This window comes from Arachis hypogaea, chromosome 14 (genome assembly GCF_003086295.3).
Source record: "Arachis hypogaea cultivar Tifrunner chromosome 14, arahy.Tifrunner.gnm2.J5K5, whole genome shotgun sequence".
NCBI classification, from domain to species: domain Eukaryota; kingdom Viridiplantae; phylum Streptophyta; class Magnoliopsida; order Fabales; family Fabaceae; genus Arachis; species Arachis hypogaea.
Window position 1 is genome coordinate 69,036,063 of NC_092049.1, and position 19,526 is coordinate 69,055,588.

The 19,526-nt window shown below is 40.1% G+C and overlaps 1 non-coding gene across 1 annotated transcript; it reads right to left on the reverse strand.

Annotated features, from left to right (window-relative positions):
- Nucleotides 1-18,205: 18,205 nt before the first annotated feature.
- On the reverse strand, nt 18,206-18,313 carry LOC112745853 (small nucleolar RNA R71). Its single transcript, XR_003173761.1, has one exon. It is a non-coding gene; the product is annotated as a small nucleolar RNA R71 (small nucleolar RNA).
- Between the last annotated feature and the right edge of the window lie 1,213 nt (nt 18,314-19,526).

Below are 19,526 nucleotides of genomic sequence, written 5' to 3' on the forward strand. Positions count from 1 at the left end.
GGCTTTTATTTATATTATTTAATTTCATCAATTTAAATTTCCTATTTACTCAACTCACTCCTTTGAAAACTTCTGGTTAATAAAATAGCACACTTTTCTACAACTCGTTGGGAGACGACCTGGGATTCATACTCCTAGTAATTTAATTTTAATTTTCTGTGACACCTTTCTAAGTTGATGAGCGGATTTCTGGCAAGTTAAGAACTATACTTGCAACGTGAATATTTTAACAATTTTTAATTTGCCAATTTTTGCACCCCATCAATGCCCTAACCTTTTTCCACTTCTCTTTGCCTCTGGAAACTTGAACTAGCGTGGCACGCCTAGGGTCTGGCATGCCACGCCCTCGCTCTATGCTTGGCTAAGCTTCTCTGGAAAGTTGAACTAGCGTGGCACGCCCAGGGTCTGGTGTGCCACGCCCCTTTGTGAGTGAGTGGTTCCTCTGTTTGGCGTACCACGCCACAAACTCAAGTGGCACGCCCCAATGCTTCTTTGCTCTCTGAATGACACTGGCGTGCCACGCCTAGGACTCAAGTGGCACGCCTAAGTGAAGAATGGTGAGTGGCGTGCCATGCCTTCGATACCAAGTGGCACGCCCCATGTAATTGGCCTCCTTCATCCTCTCTAGAAACTTATACCAGCGTGCCACGCCTAAAGGCTGGCGTGCCACACCCATGATCTTGTCTTGGTTCCAATAGTTGGCGTGCCACGCCTCAGCCTTCAAGTGGCACGTCATAGTGAGATGCTTGGGTTGGTGTGCCACGCCTTCGATACCAAGTGGCACGCCCATTCCTTGCTTTTGGTCTCTTTGTGCATTGGCGTGCCACGCCTGGTTGCTCAAGTGGCACGCCTAAGTGAGATTGAGAGGTTGGAGTGCCACTCCTTCGACTTCAAGTGGCCTGCCCATGGGTTTGTGAACTCTTCAAGCTTGGCGTGCCACGCCTGGGTTCTTAAGTGGCACGCCCAAGTGACTTCTTGGAGTTAGCGTGCCACGCCTTCGATACCAAGTGGCACGCCATAGTGGAGGTTCTTCTTAGAATGGTGAGTTGGTGTGCCACGCCCCTTTTGCTCAAGTGGCATGCCCATAGTAGTTGGTGGGTCAGGCGTGCCACGCCCAACCTGGCGTGCCACGCCCCTTTTGTGTCCTCCAGTGTAGCTCTCTGGAATTTTGTATTAGTGTGCCACGCCTAGTCCCTGGCGTGCCATGCCCACATGCATGCTTGGACCTCTTCTCTAGACTTTAGTACTGGCGTGCCACGCCTAGCTCCTGGCGTGCCACGCCAGTGCATTTTTGTGGCGTTTGCTCCCAAGTGGCACGCTAGTTTCACACGCCCAGCTTCTTGTTTGTCTTCTACCCATTTTTTATGCCTTTTTCACCTGAAATTCAGCACAACTCATCTCAAAGTAGTGTACCATAATATTCATCAAATAATGTATGAATTGTATTGATCAAATGAGATTTATGCTCTTTTATGGTCTTCTTTATGCAAGAAAGAAGGGTAGATGATGCAAGTCATCACAACACCAAACTTAAGCTTTGCTTGTCCCAAGCAAATCAATGTGAGTAAGCCTTTATAACTTGAGGCCTTGGCTTTGAATGATTGCAATACAACTAAGAGTAAAACTAAGTGTTCAACACATGTATGAATGTTTTCATGTAATGAAAAGCTCTTGGATCCTTGAGGGTTCTTTCAGGTATAGGCTTTAGGGATCCTTTCTATTGATTGTCACCTTGAAGTAGCAAGGGTTGTTTTGCTTTTTTAACCACCACTCTATGTGTTTTGTCTTAAGACAACCCTTTATTTAAGCTTTCAATCAGCACTCCCAAACCAGTTGGTTTTAGGGTACTAGGTATTGAGACACCCCTAAGAATTTACTTGCCCAGGTCTCTTCTTGACACATCTTCACCACAAGTATTTACTAAGATCTTTAATTCTTTTTGAGCTTTTTAATGTTTCTTTTTTCCATCCCAATAGTTGATGCTCATAGCCTTGGGCCTTTATTGCTTACTACCTCTTGGTTCTATGGATATTCAAGGAGCACCCCTTAACCTTCCCTTGTTATACCTTCTAGGACTAATTGCTCTTCCATGACTCATTTTCTTTTTAGTTCATCCAAGGTTCTACACTTAGTTTCTTATTTCTTAGTTTGTTTGATGATCTCTCTTGGCCTTGGTCTCTCTTATTGTTTTTACACAACTTACAGTAACTCTTATGGAGACAAGCTCTACTTTTATTTATGTTGAAATGAAGACTTGAAATACATGGCATTTTCTTTCTTGTAAACTTAAAAGACTCATAAAGACTTCAAACAGGAATTAAAACTAAGCATAAAACATAAACTATCCTAGCATGATTATTTATTCAAAAAGTAAATCAAACAAAAGCTTAAAACAGGATTTCAGAAATTAGAAAGTGTCAACCATGGGACTCAACAACCTTGAGCAGCTTCATCTTTAGTTCATTGGCCCCTTCCCTTTGTTCTTCTTCTTGGAAGGGGAGGAGCCACCTTCATCTGGCTTGGAGGAACCTTCTTGTGCTTTGGCATCCTTGGGCTTCCAAAATCCTAGCCTCCTCATGTAGGATTTCACATTCTCCTTGTGTTGGTATGCTATTTCTTCTTGCCTTGAGCTGAGAGATAAACCCATATTTCATGAGTTCTTTTGTGCTTAATTAGAGTGATTTATTCAACTCATCACCTACTTATTCACATTAATTGCATAGTTTTACTTTCCCTTCCTTATTATGTCATATAATGAAAAACATGTTTTCTAAGCTTTAAAAATTAATTATTCTAATTACCTTTATTTCCATTCGATGTCGTGATTAGTGTGTTGAGTAGTTTCAGATTTTCTAAAGGCAGAATGACTTAAAGGATGAAAAAGGAAACATACGAGAATGGAAGGAGGAAGCAAAATGGAGCTTTAAAGAAACTGGTGTCCACGCGATCGCATGGATGACGCGATCGCGTGCCAAGCACGAATCAGCAGCGACGCGGCCGCATAACTGACGCGACCGCGTGGCAAGGAAAAGCTCCAAATGACGCGACCGCGTGACCCACGCGGACGCGTGACAGAGGCCACGCACCAGAAATTACAGAATACGCCCCCAGCGAATTCTGAAGCCCTTTTTGGCCCAGATCCAAGTACATACAGCATAGACCAGAGGTTATAAAGTGTGGGAATGCTTCCATTCAAAGGAGAGCTCGCATATTTTCACCTTTCAATGATTTGGATTTAGTTGAGAGGGAGATCTTCTCTCTCTCTCTTTTAGGATTTAGGATTTCTTCTTGTTTTAAGAGTAACTCTGGATCCAGGTTTAATGTTCTTTTAGTTTTACTTTTATTTATTTATTCCAACATTTGAATTGATTATTATAATTTATGAATTATTCCATGTTATAGATTTCTAATTGAATTAATGATAATTGAGGTATTTTCAGTTTATGATTGTTCTCTTGAGATACCACAGTTGATGCTAAGGAGGATACCGTACAATCTCCAAGGCAAGTTGTTTACGAAGAATCAGACGGAATAATCCAAGAAGCAAATTTCCTTGATGATGATAGTCACAACTCTAGTGCTCCTAGTGATGAACTTGCGTCCGCAAGTGAATTCTCTGAGATCGAAGAATCTTCCCCAAGTGAATATGAAGATGATGCGGAGGTAAATTTCTCTCAACCTCCAATCTATGACTCAAGTGATGAGGAAGACATAGAATACTTTGACCAGAATACAGATACAATTGAAGATCTTTGCAAGGATGTGGAAGAATTCACAGAAGAACACAAGGACACAGAACTCGCAGAACCACCAAAAACACCTATCCCAAGGCCATTACCACCCAATACAAGCTTCAAGTGGGTACAATCCTTAACTTATAATTTTACTTATTCACTTGAATATGGTTTGCTTGAAATAGATGGCCAGCTTAGAGCTCTCTGCGGCTTTAAGAGTAAGAGGGAAATGGCTCGTACTCAGAGCTGGTGCACCAGGTTCAATAAGGTTCCACGCTTCACCTCGAAGTACACGGATTGGTATCGCACTCAATTGCATGGATCACGGAGAACGTTTGGTCGCCACGGTGAGATTCTACTCTTTAACCCGCCCGAATGGAAACTTACAAATCAAAACGGAGGCGGATCTAAAAACACAGCTTGGGATCATGGATTATGTTCTGACATTCGTCATACTGGGAGGCTGGATATCTGTTCAGAGCTGCGCAGGAGCTTTACATGCCTAGTTTGGGACCTCGGAGGCTATTGGCAAGAACTGGTGGAAATTTTTGGATGAATTTAAACACAAGCCACCATAACAGGATACTCTTCCAATGTCCAACTTAAGGACTTTAACTAAAAGTGCTAGGTGGGAGACAACCCACCATGGTATGGTCGCTTCTTTTTCAATTTATTTCTTGTTAATTGCTTTCATTTTTCCTTTTTTATTTTAATTTATTAAACCTGGAATCATGCATAAGCATCCATGATAGTCATTGCATTCTGCACTTTTCATGCATATAAAAAAAAAGAAGGTTGCACGATGCGACTGCATGCCCCATGTGATCGCGTCATATCGCGAAAAAACACCACCCATGTGACCGCGTAACCCACGCGGCTGCGTGATATATATATCGGCGTAAGGATCCAACGAACAGAAAGTTGGGCTGGAATCGTGCGGCCCTTGTACGTTTCGCACAAATTGGCCCACGCGATCGCATGCCCCATGCGATCACGTCACTTACCCAATACCAATCCCACGCGACCGCGTGAGCGACGCGATCACGTCACATGGATTGCACATCGACTCAAAAGGAGACAGAGAGTTGCGCTAAAACGGCGCTGGAGTCGTGCGTTTAGCACGACTTCCAGCGACGCGATCGCGTGACCCATGCGATCGCGTCGCCCTTCTTTCCCCCCTTTCATGCGATTGCGCACCCCACGCGATCGCGTCACTCCCATTCTCGACCCAACCACGCGACCGCGTGCCCCACGCGGCCGCGTGGATTCGAAAATATAACCCCCAGCCCGCGAACCCTATCAGTCGCGCAGCCCTCACCCCCAACCCTCTTCCCCTTCTCTGCCTCCTCTCCCTCCAACCACCACCCACCACCTTCCAGCTGCCACCGCACCATCACCCAGACGCCGTCGCCGACCCGCCGCCGCCGCCGTACCACCCCCTCCCCTTATCTCTCCTTCCTTCTTCCTCTCTCCTCCCCTTTCCACCGCTGCTCGCCACCACCAACGCCCACCACCGCCGGCCATCCACCGCGCCCCACCCCTTCAGCCAACAACACCAACACCCACCTCCCACCCCTATCCTCTTCCTCCAACACTTAACCTAAACCCTTTCGCCGCCACCAACCCCCTCCGCCGCCACCACCGCGTCACCGTGCACCACCACCGCGCCGGACGCCGCCGCAGCCACCTTCTTCCCTGTTCGACCCCTTCCGCTTACCAGGTTCTGCAACACGCAACTATTTTTTTATCTGTTCGTCACTTTTCTGTATTTTTTATTCCATTTATGTTCATAATTTGGATAGTTAGACTTGCTTGTTGTAGTGGATTTTTAGGTTGTTAGGTAGCTTAGGCTGTGGTTAGTGGATCTAGGTCTGTTTACTTGCACTGTTCTTACTTCTGTTTTATCCTATGTGCAAATCTGTTGTTGCTATAACCATGATTCATATGCTGCTTTCTTGTATGTTGCTACTGTTTACATTGAGTTTTTATGTTTATTTTATATTTATGTACATGCAGCTTGATTTTTTTAATTCATATGAACTGATTAAATTGCTGTTTATTTTCTGGGACAATCCAATTTTAGCCGGAATGCTGCCCAAATTTTTTTTAATTTTGTTTTCATTCATGTTTTGGTTTGGCATTTCTGAAATTTATTTTACTCTGCTTTACCCAAACCACTACATGAATGCTATGGCAGATCTTCTCATCCTTTTTTGATTTCCTAGTTCATAAACTGCTTGTTCAATTATGAGTACTTCTATTCTTACCTGTGAATCCTTGTTATATGGAATTTTTCTCTGCCACTTACCTTCCTAACTCACTGATTTTAATTTACTAATTTCTTTTTCAAATCCTAACCATACTAACCCTTTTGGTCTCTTTTCTGATTATTTTCACTTTCCTCTAACTTTCTAACCATGGCATATTGCTTATTTTCCTTCCATTTAACATTCATTCAATCACATTTCAATTACTCATTTTCCTTATTCTATTTCTCCCTTACCGCTTTGAGTTTCCTTTGTTTAATTTCCTATTTGCTTTCCTATTTTTTTTATCCATTCCTGATTTTCTGTTTTTCAGGATGTCTGCCTCACAGAGGAAAGGCAAAGGCAAGGCTACTGGCAAGCACAAAAGAGGAGATTCCTCCCAGTCCATCATTGCTCTAATGCACGATTCATCATGGCGGGAGAAGAACTTCACACAGCAGGAGAAAGCTAACCAGCTGCTCCTTGCGGATGATCCTATAAAATTTGCAAACCGGTACTGTGAACTGAAGTACCCGGCTTTTGCAAACTCCAGAAACCTATACCTGGAATGTACCTTGAAGATTCCAGAAGCCCTCCAGCAATACACTACTGAGCAAATCAAGTAAAGGGTCTGGTTCTTTCTGGAGAGACCACTGACAGAGGTCAATGCATCTTGGGTCAGGGAATTCTATTGCAACTACTACCTTACTACCCTTAATGCAGTGAACCTGAGGGGAAAGCAAATTCTAGTCACAGAGGAAGCCATAGAGACCATTCTCCAGCTCCCAGCCAAGTCCGATCAGCCAGATGGTTTTGCACAGGCTAAGGAGGACATGGGCCAGATGCAGTTTAATTGGGATGCCGTAAAGGCACGAATAGCTCTCGACCCTGCTGTTCCTTGGGAGATGGGTCAGAACACCACTATGCCTAGAGGGATCAAGAGAGTGTACTTGAACGATGAGGCTCGGCTATGGCATCAGATCTTGAGTAATTTTGTGATGCCGAGTACTCACGAGACGGAGATCCCGCCTACCATGATCACCCTCCTTTGGTGTGTGCTGGAGGGTAAGGACATATACTTACCTCGTTTTATCCGGCATTATATGGCCAGGGCCCACGTACGAGGCACCCTCCCCTTTCCTTACCTGGTTACACGGCTAGGCCGTCAGGCTGATGTGCGTTGGGAGGATGCCGATGAGAGACCCCCAGCAGCGGACTGCAGGAAGATCATCCCGCACAGCAGGAACTTCCTTGCTTTGGGCTACAGACCACCACCTGTCACTGCTACTGATGAGACAGTCCCTCCATCTGCTGGACCCTCTTCATCCACAGCTGCCCCTGCTGCCCCTGCTGCCACCACTGCACCTCCACCCACCTCTGAGCCAGTCTATCACCTCGTGCAGGCCGCCGACATCCCCTCCGAGCCCGACACCCCTTTAGAGCCATCAGAGGATGAGCACAAGGAGGAGGATGAGCACGAGGAGGAGCCTCATTCCCAGGCGGAGACTCATCAGCAGGCAGCCACAGAGCAGGCTGCCCCGCATCAGGAGGATACGCCCCAGATAGAGGCTGCAGATCCGGAGATCCCACTCCAGTCCGTCCCACCCCCACAGCAGCCAGACCCTCAGCCCACCACCGCCACGGAGACCCCAGCTACCATCCCTACCATTGATGACACTCCTTCACACCAAGCTTGATTGAGCATCGAGGACGATGCTTCGTTTTAAGTGTGGGGAGGTCGCCATCTCTGGCATTTATTTTGGTGAACCACTACATATTTTTTCTTTTATTTTGGATATTTTTCTGTATTTTCCTCTTTTTCTTTTACTGTTATTTTCTGAGTACTTATACATTGCTACTTGTGTATTTTACTCTATTTTCTGCATTTTGCATTTTTTTTGTTCATATTTTAGTTATTTAGTTTAGTTTAGTTATTTAGTTTAGTTTGCAATTCTGATTTCTTAGTGGATAAATTAGTATAGTTTACCCTTTTTAGCATAAGATAGTATAGTTTAAATAGAAAAATATAAAAAGGAAGTAAACTAGAAACTTTAACAGAATCAAAATAACCCACACCTTGTATATATAGCATTACATGTTAGTTGACAACATTTCATCAAGGAGGAACATTAAAACTTTAAAAGCTACCCTAAATAATTTTTTTTTTCAAGAGAATAATGGGAATTTTTAACTAAACCTGCATACAATATATGAATGATATATGATGTTTGAGTTAGAGAACACACAGCCTGTGAGTCTTGAGCTTAAATTGTATGGTTGCATTCAAACCATAATTTCATTTCTGTGTGTCACATTTCTTTTTATTCTGATGTTCTTTACTTTGCTTTAATTTATATGTCCAATTATAGAATATAGAATAGATACATACCAAGAGAATGATTGAGGCCATCATTTGATTTTAGCTCACTCACCCCAAATCAGCCTACCTTTTACATCACCCTTGTTAACCCCCTTGAGCCTTTTCAAAACCCCTTTATTCTATTTAGCCAAATTACTAGCCTTAAGCAGAAAAACAAAGGAAAATCCCAAGTGAATCCTTAGTTAGCTTAAGATAGAAAATTATGAATAGAGTTAAATGTGGGAGACCTTTTGGGAACATGGGTAATAGAAACAAAAGGGTAGAAAAAGTAAAAAGGAATAAAATAAAATTTGGGAAGCATGCTCATGAGAAAATCTAAGTGATTTAATCATCATGTGCATTAATAAAAAAAAAATTTATTTTTCAGCATCTAAATAAAAAGGGAATACAAAAAGGAAATTCCCCAATGAAAACAATGCACATGGAATAAAAAAATAAAATAAAAAGTGAAACATGAGCATGTAACAATAAGTGGGAAATTATGGGAAATTAGGTAAAGAAATTTTATTTTACTAGATGTGTATGTTAGGTGAGATCTTAGTCTAGTTAGGGATTCGCTTATTAGCTCACTTAAACCTATACATAAATCCTTACCTTTACCTTGGCCCCATTACAACCTTAATTAAGACCTCATGACTTTTTGGTATGACTATATTCTATAATTGTTGATTGGTTAGATAAAAAACAAAGCTGTAGAAATTAAGAATAAAAAGAAAAATATAGTGAATAAACCCAATAAACACTGAGTGACTAGAGAGTAAACACAAAATTCAGTGAGGGTTCAATAACTCATCAACATATATCTGTGCTTAAAATTTACTAATTATTTTGCAAGTTTGTACAATGTTTTCTTTCCCATCTCATTTGCTAAAGTGCTTTATTATTTAAGGGTTGGTTATATATATATACACAACTCCTTGAGAATGTGAATTAACTTAGCTACATGTAAGCTTTATATATGAGTGGATGAATTAGAATTGCATGACTCATTAGGTAGATGCATTTAGCATAGGTTGCATTTCATAACATTCCATCACTTTAACCTTAACTATTTACCTTGGATTTAGCATGAGGACATGCTAGTGTTTAAGTGTGGGGAGGTTGATAAACCCATATTTCATGAGTTCTTTTGTGCTTAATTAGAGTGATTTATTCAACTCTTCACCTACTTATTCACATTAATTGCATAGTTTTACTTTCCCTTCCTTATTATGTCATATAATGAAAAACATGTTTTCTAAGCTTTAAAAATTAATTATTCTAATTACCTTTATTTCCATTCGATGCCGTGATTAGTGTGTTGAGTAGTTTCAGATTTTCTAAAGGCAGAATGACTTAAAGGATAAAAAAGGAAACATACTAGAATGGAAGGAGGAAGCAAAACGGAGCTTTAAAAAAACTGGTGTCCACGCGATCGCATAGATGACGCGATCGCGTGCCAAGCACGAATCAGCAGCGACGCGGCCGCATGACTGACGCGACCGCGCGCCTTAAGCAGAATACACATGACGCGGTCGCATGACTGACGCGACCGCGTGGCAAGGAAAAGCTCCAAATGACGCGACCGCGTGACCCACGCGGACGCGTGACAAAGGCCACGCACCAGAAATTACAGAATACGCCCCCAGCAAATTCTGAAGCCCTTTTTGGCCCAGATCCAAGTACAGACAGCATAGACCAGAGGTTATAAAGTGTGAGAATGCTTCCATTCAAAGGAGTGCTCGCATATTTTCACCTTTCAATGATTTAGATTTAGTTGAGAGGGAGATCTTCTCTCTCTCTCTCTTTTAGGATTTAGGATTTCTTCTTGTTTTAAGAGTAACTCTGGATCCAGGTTTAATGTTCTTTTAGTTTTACTTTTATTTATTTATTCCAACATTTGAATTGATTAATATAATTTACGAATTATTCCATGTTACAGATTTCTAATTGAATTAATGATAATTGAGGTATTTTCAGTTTATGATTGTTCTCTTGATTTAAGTTGCCATTGCTTTCCATCTAAGGACACTTTTATTATTTCAGCAATTTACTTTCCCCTTTTGGTTTTGGTTTAGAATTCAGTAACTCAACAGTTATTAAACTCAACATAATTGATAATCGTTACCTTGCTAATTGAGTTGAACTTAATTAATCCCAACCTTTTCTTAGGAAATAATTAGGATTCAAAGGTCAATTTAATTAGTCCCTTAACTTTCCTTTGCTCTGGTAAAGGTTGACCAAGTGGAATTAAGATACAACTCTCATTATTATTGAGAAGGATAACTAAGTTGGACTTCTAATTTCCCTTATCTTGCCAAGTGTTGTTTTGTTGTTATTATTTATTTTTACTTGCCATTTAATTCCCTCGTCATTTAATTTACTTGCTTCTCACCTTCTAAACCCCGATTACAACCTTTATAGCAAATAATAAGAACATACTTCCTCGCAGTTCCTTGAGAAGACGACCCGAGGTTTGAATACTCAATTAACAATTTTTAAGGGGTTTGTTACTTGTGACACCCAACACGTTTGTACGAAGGGATTTTTGCCGGTTTAGAAACTATATCTACAACGCAACCGTTTCTATGAATTTCTTTACTAGTAGAAAACCCGACGTCACTGAGTTCCTCCAATTTATACATATAGGTGGGGTAATTGGGGTTCATGTTAGCTACTGCATTGCACAGGTAGCTCAACTTTATTTGTGCATAGCAATCATATTCCCCTCTGGCTACAGTCATTGCTTCATAAAGGTGTCTGAATTTAGCAAGGCTCCCCATTTGTTGTAATTGTTGTTCCTCGATCATTCCTAAGCTGCCTTGCATCTCTCCCCAGTTAATCTGATCTTGCTGCTCCTTGAGGTTCTCAAAACCCCCTTGGAGTTGTTGAATGTTCTGGTTGACTTGGCTCCATTGTTGTTGTTGAGTCTCCTTGAGTTGATTGACATCTTCCCTCAAGTGGTGTATGTCTCCCTTCATTTAGTGTACATCTCCTTACAATTGTTCCCAGTTGAATCCCTCTGGAAACTGCTGATATTGGTAGTGTGGTAGTGGTTGAAGTGCCAGGAAGTGAGGTTGCTCTTCTGCCTCTTCCTCTTCTTGTTGTTGTTGTGGTCCCTGAGCATGAGCTCTTCGTTCTCTGGCCCTGTTGAGTGGGTGAACAGCCACCACTTTGGCCATCTTTTTGGCAGTTATGAATTTGTCTTGCTTCAGAAGCACCTCATCAATGATCTTTTCAACTCCAGCCTTATCACATAGCCTCTGTATAATGATGAGGAATGCCAACCTTGTGTTGTCACTGGTGCTTTTCAGCACTTTGTTGATGTTGTTGGCGATCATCTCCCCCACGTTGACATTCTCTCCTTTCATGATGCTGTAGATGAGCACAGCTCTCTCCTTGGTCACCTCTGAAGTGTTGGATGTGGGGATTAGGGACCTCCTCACAAATTCTAGCCATCCTCTAGCTTGGGGGCTCAAATCTCTTCTCCTCAATTGGTTGGGTATCCCATCCTTATCATTTATCCAATGCACATTCATCACACAAATTTTATTCAGAATCTCCTCAATCCCAGGGTCTTGCTGCTTTATTCTTTTTTCATAGCTCCGAGTGGAGCTTATCCTCTTCACCATTAGCATTCTTTCTATGCTAGAGGGGCTATAGTCAATGGACTTCCCCCTTACATAGCTAATGTAGCCATAGTTTTGTCTTGGTTGAGGCACTGCGTTAGCATAGAATTTCCTCACCAACCTCTCTACCACTTTCCTTGGTAGGTTACATAGAAGTGACCAACCCCTATTGTTGATCTCAATGTTGATTTCAAGATGCTCATTCCTCCCTAGTTGAAACCCAACTTCTGGAATGATCTCCCTCTCACTCACCCAACCATAGAATTGATTTTGGTTGAATGCGGAGAGGAACTTGTAGTCATTGAAAGAGCTTGAGGATCCAGAGGTTAGTTCCTTGGTTTTTCTTTTCTTTGAGGCTGAGCTTTTTGGTGGTGCCATTAGGTTGAGAGAGTGTGTATGGGATTGTGAAAAGATGGGGGTTGCAAGAAAGAGCAAGAAAAATAAGGTTTTGCTCCAACACCAAACTTAGGACTTGATTGTCCCAATCAAGAAAAAAAAAAGAAAGTAAGTAAGAGACGAGAGAGATAGTAGAAGGAGAAGGGAAGATGAGGGGTTTATGTATGCTTTTCGCGTGTGATTGGGGTTTTGAAGTGGGAGAGGAGTTGGGAGGGTGAGGCTTTTATAAGGGGTGAATGGTGTGGTTGAAAGGTGGGAAATAAAAAGAGTTAAATGTTTTCCCACTTGGGGAGTTGCGCCTAGCGTGGGAAGAGGCGCCAACTCTTTTCTCACAGTGTCTTCTGCATGTGTTGAGTTCTAAAGTGCAAGTACACTTTGACTTCCTTACTTTGTGAGTTGTTTACCATGTGGGCCCCATCTGCTCTCTTGAAATTGAAAGTGAACCCATTAGTAATGACAAAAGAACCCCTTCACATTTCTTTTCATCAAGATTGATTTGGATTGCAACTGATGGGTGTCCCTTGGGACACCAAACTTAATCCTTTGGCATCTTAATAAATTGGTTCCATCATTGTGTATTTAATTTGTTCATAAGAATGGAGTAACATCAATCTTTTCATTTTCTTTTTATTCCAATTCCTCCAAACTCATTAACCCACGTTCATGTTCTTACCCAAAACATTAAGTGCTTTCAAATTGGGTGACTTAGGCTGCTAGGTGATTCTTGGTGGTGGCCACACCAAACTTAATCTCTGGGCTTACACTTCAAAATCAAGCTATTAATTGTTTGTAAGCCTAGATTAAGTGTGTGGGAGGCCACACCAAACTTAGAAATTTAGCTAGTTCTCAGCCCATTCACTCCTCATTAGTTATGCCTTCATCAAGTTGCAATTCCAGAATAGAAAAAAATAAAAGAGTGTAGAGAAAATCTAGCTACCAAAGCTAATATCAACTTTCTAACCTACAATTGTAAACTAATCCTAATTTGGTAATGTAACATCAACGTGAGACTAAAAATTAAACTATCTAAAGCAATAGATTTTAAACTACTTCTAAGAAAAGCAATTAAATCAAAAAGGATAAAGTGTTGGGGTGCCTCCCAACTAGCGCCTCTTTATTGTCATTAGCTTGACATTCCTTCATCTTCAGATGAGCTTGTAGCTCGCTCTCTACTCCTCTAAGGAGCCTCCCAAGTAGTGTTTGAGTCTATGGCCATTGATAGAAAAAGTTCTCTGAGTCTTGTCCTCCATGAGCTCCACATGACCATAGGGAAACACCTTGAGTATGGTAAAAGGCCCTGACCATCGAGACTTAAGTTTTCCAGAGAAGAACTTGAGTCTTGAGTTGTAGAGTAACACCTTCTGTTCTTCAGTGAACTCCCTTCTTGCTATCTTTTGGTCATGCCACCTTTTTGTGTTTTCTTTGTAGATTTTTGGATTCTCATATGCTTGATTTCTAAACTCCTCCAGCTCATTGAGTTGCATTAATCTCTTTTCTCCTGCAGCTTGCTCATCATAGTTTAACATCTTTAGAGCCCAAAATGCTCTATGCTCAAGTTCAACTGGTAAGTGACAAGCCTTGCCATATACCAGTTGGTATGGAGACATCCCAATGGGGGTTTTATAGGCTGTTCTGTAGGCCCATAGTGCATCATCCAGCTTCTTAGACCAATCCTTTCTTGAGCTTCCAACAGTTTTTTCAAGGATTCGTTTCAGCTCTCTGTTGGAAATTTCAGCTTGCCCGTTGGTCTGTGGGTGGTTGATGAGCGGATAATTTATACGCTTTTTGGCATTGTTTTTAGTATGTTTTTAGTAGGATCTAGTTACTTTTAGGGATGTTTTTATTAATTTTTATGTTAAATTCACATTTCTGGACTTTACTATGAGTTTGTGTGTTTTTCTATGATTTCAGGTATTTTTTGGCTGAAATTGAGGGACTTGAGCAAAAATCAGATTCAGAGGTTGAAGAAGGACTGCTGATGCTGTTGGATTCTGACCTCCCTGTACTCAAAGTGAATTTTCTGGAGCTACAAAACTCAAAATGGCGCACTTTCAATTGCGTTGGAAAGTAGACATCCAGGGCTTTCCCGCAATATATAATAGTCCATACTTTAGCCGAGTTTAGATGACGCAAAAGGGCGTTGAATGCCAGTTCTACGCTGCTGTCTAGAGTTAAACGCCAGAAACACATCACGAACCAGAGTTGAACGCCAGAAACACATTACAAACTGGCGTTCAACTCCAAGAATGACCTCTCCACGTGTAAACTTCAAGCTCAGCCCAAGCAAACACCAAGTGGGCCCCGGAAGTAGATTTATGCATCAATTACTTACTTTTGTAAACCCTAGTAACTAGTTTAGTATAAATAGGACTTTTTACTATTGTATTAGACATCTTGGGACGTCTAGTTCTTAGATCATGGGGGCTGGCCATTTGGCCATGCCTGAACCTTTCACTTATGTATTTTTCAACGGTAGAGTTTCTGCACTCCATAGATTAAGGTGTGGAGCTCTGCTGTTCCTCATGATTTAATGCAAAGTACTACTGTTTTATATTCAATTCAACTTATTCCGCTTCTAAGATATCGATTCGAACCCAAGAACATGATGAATGTGATGATTATGTGACGCTCATCATCATTCTCACTTATGAACGCGTGCCTGATAAACACTTCCGTTCTACATGCAAACAAGCTAGAATGAATATCTCTTAGATATCTAATGCAGGGGACCGAGTCCGAGTTATTAGTATCTTCGTGGTATAAGTTAGAACCCATGGATGGCCAGTCCTGAGATCCGGAAAGTCTAAACCTTGTCTGTGGTATTCCGAGTAGGATCTGGGAAGGGATGGCTGTGACGAACTTCAAACTCGCGAGTGCTGGGCGTAGTGACAGACGCAAAAGGAGGGTGAACCCTATTCCAGCATGATCGAGAACCTCCAGATGATAAGCCATGCCGTGACAGAGCATTTGGTCCATTTTCATAGAGAGGATGGGATGTAGCCATTGACAACGGTGATGCCCTTACAGAAAGCTTGCCATGGAGAGGAGTAAGACTGATTGGATGAAGACAGCGGGAAAGCAGAGATTCAGAGGAACGAAAGCATCTCTATACGCTTATCTGAAATTCTCACCAATGATTTACATAAGTATTTTTATCTTTATTTTCTATTTATTTATTATTATTATTCGAAAATACTATAACCATTTGATATCCGCCTGACTGAGATTTACAAGGTAACCATAGCTTGCTTTATACCAACAATCTCCGTGGGATCGACCCTTACTCACGTAAGGTTTTATTACTTGGATGACCCAGTGCACTTGCTGGTTAGTTGTGCGAAGTTGTGAAGTTATGTTTGGACCATGGTATTGTGCACCAGTTTGTTGGCGCCATTGCCAGGGAGAGAACGAACAACAAATTTTACAACCTGAGTAACAATTTCGCATACCAAGTTTTTGGCGCCGTTGCTGGGGATTGTTCGAGTTTGGACAACTGACGGTTCATCTTGTTGTTCAGATTAGGTAATTCTCTTTTTATTTTCTTTTCAAAAAATTTTTCAAAATTCTTTCAAAAATTTTTCTTTATTTTCATTTTTCAAAAAAATTTATTTTTGAAAAAAAAAGATTTTTAAATTATTCTATGGCTTCAAAACTTTCAAGAATGAATTCTAGAGTTTCATGGTAACATGTTGAATCCTATCTGGCTGTAAAGCCATATTCAAACTGCTTTGGGATTGGTCTTTAACTAATCACCACAATGCATGTAATCCCATCCTAAAGCTGACTGGCTATTAAGCCATGTCCAACTCTTTGATTGGAGCTTTGGGTTAATATTGAAAGATTCCTAGAATTCTTCTTAAAGATTTTGGAATTCTTATTTTCTTTTTCACATTAATTTTTGAAAAATCCAAAAAAATCATAAAATCATAAAAATCAAAAATATTTTGTGTTTCTTGTTTGAGTCTTGAGTCAATTTCAAGTTTGGTGTCAATTGTATTTTTTCTAAAAATTCTTTGCATTTTTCAAAAATTCATGCATTCATAGTGTTCTTCATGATCTTCAAGTTGTTCTTGGCCAGTCTTCTTGTTTGATCTTCATATTTTCTTGTTTTGTGTCTTTTCTTGTTTTTCATATGCATTCTTGCATTCATAGTGTCTATACATGAAAAATTTCTGAGTTTGGTGTCTTGCATGTTTTCTTTTCTTGAAAATTTTTCAAAAATAAGTTCTTGATGTTCATCTTGACATTCAAAATGTTCTTGCATGCATCACATGTTTAGATCCAAAATTTTCATGCATTGAATCATTTTCATGTTTTTCTCTTTCATCATTAAAAATTCAAAATTCAAAAAAATATCTTTCCCTTTTTCACTCATAAATTTTCGAAAATTTGAGTTGACTTTTTCAAAACTTTTTAAAATTTAGTTGTTTCTATGAGTCAAATCAAATTTTCAATTTAAAAATCTTATCTTTTTCAAAATCTTTTTTAAAAATTATATCTTTTTCATTTTTCTTATTTATTTTCGAAAATTTTAAAAATATTTTTTAAAAATCTTTTTCTTAATTTTACATCATATTTTCGAAAATATCATCAACAATTAATGTTTTGATTCAAAAATTTCAAGTTTGTTACTTACTTGTTAAGAAAGCTTCAAACTTTAAGTTCTAGAATCATCTCTTGTGATTTCTTGTGAATCAAGTCATTAATTGTGATTTTAAAAATCAAATCTTTTTCAAAACTAATTTCAATCATATCTTTTCAAAAATATCTTTTTATCTTATCTTTTTCAAAATCATATCTTTTTAATCATACCTTTTCATATCATATCTTTTTCAAATATCTTTTCTAACTTCTTATCTTCTTATCTTTTAAAAATTGATTTTCAAAATTTATTTCAACTAACTAATTAACTTTTTGTTTGTTTCTTATCTCTTTCAAAACTACCTAACTAACTATCCCTCTCTAATTTTCGAAAATACCTCCCCCTTTTTCAAAAATTCTTTTTAGTTAATTAATTGTTTAAATTTTAATTTTAATTTTAATTCTCCTTCAATTTTCAAAAATCATCAACCTCTTTTCAAAAATTAGTTTTCGAAATTCCCTCTCCCTCATCTCCTTCTATTTATTTATTCATCTACTAACACTTCTCTTCATCTCATATCTCTGTTATCCTCACCCTTGTGTTTGGATTCTCCTTCCTTCTCTTTCCTTACATTACATTCTTTTCTTCTTCTACTCACACAAAGGAATCTCTATACTGTGACATAGAGGATTCCATATTTTCTTTGTTATTCCCTTCTTTGTCATATGAGCAGGAGCAAGGACAAGAACATTCTTGTTGAAGCAGATCCTGAACCTGAAAGGACTCTGAAAAGGAAACTAAGAGAAGCTAAAATACAACAATCCAGAGACAATCTTACAGGAATTTTCGAACAGGAAGAGGAGATGGCAGCCGAATATAATAATAATGCAAAGAGGATGCTTGGTGACTTTACTGCACCTAATTCCAATTTACATGGAAGAAGCATCCCCATCCCTACCATTGGAGCAAATAATTTTGAGCTTAAGCCTCAATTAGTTTCTCTGATGCAACAAAACTGCAAGTTTCATGGACTTCCATCTGAAGATCCTTTTCAGTTCTTAACTGAATTCTTGCAGATATGTGATACTGTTAAGACTAATGGAGTAGATCCTGAAGTCTACAGGCTCATGCTTTTCCCTTTTACTGTGAGAGACAGAGATAGAATATGGTTAGATTCTCAACCTAAAGATAGCCTGAACTCTTGGGATAAGATGGTCACGGCTTTCTTAGCCAAGTTCTTCCCTCCTCAAAAGCTTAGTAAGCTTAGAGTGGATGTTCAAACCTTCAGACAGAAGGAAGGTGAATCCCTCTATGAAGCTTGGGAGAGATACAAGCAACTGACCAAAAAGTGTCCCTCTGACATGCTTTCAGAATGGACCATCCTGGATATATTCTATGATGGTCTGTCTGAGTTATCAAAGATGTCACTGGATACTTCTGCAGGTGGATCCATTCACCTAAAGAAAACGCCTGTAGAAGCTCAAGAACTCATTGACATGGTTGCTAACAACCAGTTTATGTACACTTCTGAGAGGAATCCTGTGAGTAATGGGACGCCTCAGAAGAAGGTAGTTCTTGAAATTGATACTCTAAATGCCATATTGGCTCAGAATAAAATATTGACTCAGCAAGTCAATATGTTTTCTCAAAGTCTGAATGGAATGCAAGCTGCATCCAACAGTACTCAAGAGGCATCTTCTGAAGAAGAAACTTATGATCTTGAGAACCCTGCAATAGTAGAGGTAAATTATATGGGTGAACCTTATGGAAACACCTATAACCCCTCATGGAGAAATCACCCAAATTTCTCATGGAAGGATCAACAAAAGCCTCAATAAGGCTTTAGTAATGGTGTAAGAAACAGGTTTAGCAATAGCAAGCCTTTTCCATCATCCACTCAGCAACAGACAGAGAACTCTTAACAAAATACCTCTAATTTAGCAAACCTAGTCTCTGATCTATCTAAGGCCACTCTGAGTTTCATGAATGAAACAAGGTCCTCCATTAGAAATTTGGAGGCACAAGTGGGACAGCTGAGTAAGAAGATCACTGAAACTCCTCCTAGTGCTCTCCCAAGCAATACAGAAGAAAATCCAAAAGGAGAGTGCAAGGTCATTGATATAACCATCATGGCCGAATCCAAGAAGGAAGGGGAGGACATGAATCCCAAGGAGGAAGACCTTCTGGGACGTCCAGTGATCAATAAGGAGTTTCCCTCTGAGGAGCCAAAGGAATCTGAGACTCATCTAGAGACCATAGAGATTCCATTGAACCTCCTTATGCCATTCATGAGCTCTGATGAGTATTCCTCTTCTGAAGAGAATGAGGATGTTACTGAAGAGCAAGTTGCCAAGTTCCTTGGTGCGATCATGAAGCTGAATGCCAATTTATTTGGTAATGAGACTTGGGGAGATGAACCTCCCCTATTCACCAATAAACTAAATGCATTGGATCAACTGAGATTGCCTCAGAAGAAACAGGATCCTGGAAAGTTCCTAATACCTTGTACCATAGGCACCATAACCTTTGAGAAGGCTTTATGTGACCTTGGGTCAGGAATAAACCTCATGCCACTCTCTG